General features: G+C 38.4%; 1 pseudogene; it reads right to left on the bottom strand.

Moving 5' to 3' along the window:
* Positions 1 to 536: 536 nt before the first annotated feature.
* Positions 537 to 4601, bottom strand: LOC124859641 (annotated as a pseudogene).
* Between the last annotated feature and the right edge of the window lie 365 nt (positions 4602 to 4966).

The raw sequence follows: 4966 nt of genomic DNA, 5'->3' as shown, positions 1-4966 counted from the left end.
ATTCTGTAAATTAGCAAATTTTAAAATCAGTATAAAAGATCAAGCTTAAAAAATACATCAGTTGTTAGTTAGCACACGGTACAAAACAGAATATTGTGAAATGACAATTTAATCATAGACACGAGCTTGTTATAAAAAAGAAATATTTTTTAAGTAGATAATTAATCATATTAATGTTGCCATTATTATCCACTTGTTTTAATATCACTAACCAATTTTGAGGCTGTTGAATCCTGGATTTTGGGACGTTCTGTAAAACATTATATTGCTGTTATGCATTTTGACACCTAAATAGTCTGAATTTAATAATTACAAACCAAGTGGAAACAGATGTCCGGTTACACTTACTTGTCCTCAGTATAAACAGGAATGATAAAGCAACAATAACAATGAAGATCAGCGAACGCAGAAGGATGTTGAGGCTTATTGTAACAGGAAAAGATCTGAAACACACATTTTAATATGTCCTCATCCGCAGACACTGATGATATCTACAACTAAGACACATGTTATCAAACACCCAATGACCACTGTGCCTAATGGTGCAGCACTTTGAAGAGTACTGACTTATCTTGTGCAGTGTTCTGGTTTTGCCCTTCTGTTGCATTTTCTCTCGCTCCTGTAACAGTAGTTGGGGCAGCTACAAGTCAAACACGAACAGCATAAATAATTCATAAATGTTACATTCCAGTAATATGAAAGTTCAAAAGTCTGGTCTCACTTGGCATGTTACTACAATTGGACCAACTGTTAACGAATGACTCAAATGTAAGCTGTTTTAAACATGAATTAATTAATATAATTATTTATACGTTATTGTGAGTTACCAGGACACACAAGGTAAAGATTGACATCTGCCATTAGTTACTGTTATCTACTTTGTTGAATAATCATGAGAAGACAAGAAGCTTATGTTGGGTTTATGATTATTGATTGATTAATCTTGATCAATAATTATAATTAAAAATCATAATTTGACAAAATCAATTTCTTAACCAAAATCCTCATTTATGAATCGAGACCAGAGATGTTTCTGGTGTTGTAATCGCGGCTCAACACCTTTGACAATTACAACCGTTAAATACTCCATAATAATTAATAACTATTGCCGGAGATGTCACTGTTTAATCGACCGTTTCTGTCGAAACGTGTTAACCTTATTTTGACTGATGAATCACTTTCGCACACAATGAACACAAAACGCTCTCTCTTCATCTATGTGAATATTTATTAATTTTCACCTACTCAACATGCAAAATTCTACAAACACAAGGGTAACACATCTAAATAAGCAAAATTCAACAAACGGCAGTGGGTATGTATTGAATCAACCAGCAGTTTATGGCAAAACAGAAGAAGGATAATGAGAATATGAAAGGTGGTGTGGTGGCGAGTGGTGGGGGGTTGGAGCGCAGCTCCGACTGTCCTTTATGATCTCCTGATCATAAAACTTCCCCCCAACTCCTGAGCACAAAGGATTCTAACTTTTGGCGTCAAGCTAGCACAGTGAGATTGAAGACAAAGGGGAAATGGAGAATTTTACCATGAGGTCGTTTAACAGTCCAGTCTTACAACGCACCCGCGTTGACTCTCAGATAGTAAACACAAGCAGCTCTAGGACCGCGACGGATCCTGATATCAAAATAACACATCAAAGTTTCAATAAGCAAGGTTACATGCACATATCATTCAGAACACATGAGATCCTAACCAGCGATTCTGATCGCTTCTACAACCTCTGACCCTGCCCAGGCCTTCTAATAAAGAAATAAAAGATTAAATAAAAGATGGGTTTTACTTGTTGAAGCTTCCTTCGGGGCAGCGAGTGGGAGGAAAAAGGGGGGCTGAGTGTTGTTGCGCGTCCGCAGTTACACCAAGAGAGCGGTCAGTCCCGTCCTTTGGTCTTCTTGACGAAAAGGAAAAATAGGATCTGACCATCAGCAGTCGACTAGGGATGAAACACGATGGCGATTCGTTTCCTCGAACTCCGTATTTTAGTTACGTGTTAACTCACGTCTTCGATCGGCAAAGTGAAATTCCTGGTCTTCTTAGTCCAAAAACCTCAGTTATGAATTGTTCGTTGGCCAACGAGAGAAATAAATAACTGGAAACTCCACGTGGGATTTCTGTTACTTCCAAGGACGCTCCAGTTGCGTGGCGACCCCGTCAAGATTGCCAGCTGGAAAGCGAGTTTTAAAATGTCCGCCTTCCTATATAGCGTCTTGTGACGTCAGACTTGAGACGCCCCGTCATAACAGTCGTGATGCTCGACGGGATATGGAGGCGCGGACTGTCCGGGATACAAAATGGCCGCAAGCATCAGGAGGCCTGGTGTCTGTGCAAGTAGTCCAATATTCAGCAACAAGTGGTCCAACACTTAATATTAGCTGACATATATATTTAGCTGATGTACTTGGGCAACCCCAGTTCAAGTTACAATCTGTGATCACTTACCAGTGGGTTTGGTAGTCACAGTTAGGTGAACTGGCATCTGAAAGTCTCCTTTGGTACAATAATACCAACCACTGCTCTCTGGCCTCAGTCCACTCATAGTCACACTGAATACATTAGTTTATTTCATGTTGATGGTTACTGTTGTTCCATCTATTAATCCAGACACATCGGCCACACATGTGCTGTGCAGTTTACACCACTTTATTATTCCGGAGGTTCTGGAGTGACAGTTTATGGTCATGCTTTCTCCAATAAATCCTGTCACCTTCTGATCATCCACAAATAGACTGGGTGTACCTTGATAACAAATAAATACAAACACACAATTTGGCAGCCTTCACACTTTAAAAAGTTCTTATTTGTTTTGAATAGTAATAGGAAAAGATCATGAACATTTTGGTTTTATTATATTTTCATTATTCTTATTATTTTACAGGATATTGAATTGAGTGTTTAGAAATAGCGCTTACCTTTGGTGACTGACAGATGAAAGTACTGTCCGTCATCAGGTCCACTCTTGATCTCCACAGCACACCAGTAATAAGTGTTTATAACTGTCAGCCGTTTTATAGTAACATTGAAGATTCTTTGAATTCATCAGAAATTGAATACTTCTCTGATTCATGTTGTGAGTTTGTTTTAATAGCATATGAGCAGGAATTCCAATAATATCCTTCACATAAATATTTCACATTATTTCTGTGTTGTGAGCTATAAGGACAGGGGATGGAGACTGAAGCTCCAGCCTTCATTGATACCTTACTGATTGTACCAGCACTTTCAGTTCCTGGGGGAGAAAGATACTATGAAAGAGTCTGTTTTGCATGTCATATTGATAATATTTATGAAACATAAAGTATTGAGTTGCTCAGGGCACGTAATACTAAAAACTAGTAGAATATTTTGGTAGAGGATGGGAACTGAAGCTCCAGTCTTCACGATACTTACTGACTGTGTTTACACTTTTAGACTCTGCAAGAAAATAAGCTATTTTATCTATCTACAGCAATATGTTTCTGTAAAGCAGAAATAGTTACCTGTGAATTGTAGTGATCTTCTAGGATGTCAAATTATAGATAATGTCAAGATGTGAGATTTTGGACTTTGTTTGTGGTTTGGTGTTTTTGTTTTACTAGATGCTCTTGTTTGAAGTTTTGTATTCTTGTTCATCACTTTGTGTTCTGACAATTCTGGTTTCCTTTTGCCTCCCTGTCTGTTCTCCTCTCATCATTAGTTTTCTTCTTTTAGCTGTTATTTACTCAGTTTCTGTTCCCTTTACATTCGTTGTCCCTCTTAGCTCTGTTTCTTCTGTTTATCTTTATTCTCCAATTCCTCCTTTAACAGGTTAGCTTTAGTTACTGTTTACTTTTATTCTAGTCATCTTTTCTCCTGCTTCATTCTCAGTTTGTTCTTTCAGTGTTTGCTTTTGTAGTCAGGGTTTCTTTACGGTCCCCTTTTTCTTAGGCCTTAGGTTTCTGTTTTTTCCTGTTCCTTCCAGATTCCTCTGTTTTCCTCTATCTTCTGGTTATTCTAGATTTCTTATGTTTTGGTTATTTTACCGTAGTCTCCTGTTCTGCTTGGGTCTGTGTTTCTCCTTATTGGTTAATCTGTTTCACCTGCTCCCTCTGCCTCCCAGCCTCCTTGTGTCACCTGTTCCCTGTTCCTCTGATTACCTGCCCTATTGTTTCTTGTCCACCTTTGTCTGTATTTAAGTTTGCCTTCGTCCTTTGTTCCACGCGGTGTCGTTATGTCTCTTTGGATTTTGTTCTTGCTGCGGATCCTGTTAAGTTCTGTTTTGAAGATGCCTTGTAATCAGGATTATCCTGTCATCCAGTACTTTGCCTGCATGTAAGTGGACTCACTTTAAATTAAAGGAGTTTTCGACCACCTCTCTGCTTTTCTCTGTGCTTGTCTGCCTTTTGGTCCACCACTAAATAGAATTATGACAGATAACTCTGAAATATAAAAAGTTAAACACTTCTAATTTATTCCAAATGATAACTGAAACCAATATGGCCAGAGCTTAGGCTCACAAAGATAATGTGTACATATTATAAACAAAGAGTAATCTTAAAGCACTGACCTGTTATCAGAGTAAGAATAAGAAGAAAATGCAGAGAAACAGCCATTTTGATGTGAGGACAGCAATAACATCCACTGGTTCAGTAACATTGAGCCACCACTTCCTTGTTTTTGAAATGTCTTATAAGATATCAAAGCATCACTTCCAAGTTAACTGCCACATCTTCACTATGCATATAATAGTATGAAAAAGTGTTTGCCCCTTCATAATTTCTTTTTCTAGTCTAGTGGGGTTTTTCCGTGGGAGATGTTGGTGTGCAGATGTTTGATGGAGGGCAGGCAGGTAGTAATAGGACCAAGTAAGAGAAGCCTTAAGGTTACCAGTCATCGGAGCTGAGATCCGGGAGGTTAATAAACCAGAAAGCTTAAGCAGGGAGTCTTGTACTTCACGGAGGTGAAGGAGCCAAGGAGAAACCAAGAGTTAACATTG

This window comes from Girardinichthys multiradiatus, chromosome 22 (genome assembly GCF_021462225.1).
Source record: "Girardinichthys multiradiatus isolate DD_20200921_A chromosome 22, DD_fGirMul_XY1, whole genome shotgun sequence".
Classification (NCBI taxonomy): Eukaryota; Metazoa; Chordata; class Actinopteri; order Cyprinodontiformes; family Goodeidae; genus Girardinichthys; species Girardinichthys multiradiatus.
This window is presented reverse-complemented; position numbering and strand designations above follow the sequence as displayed.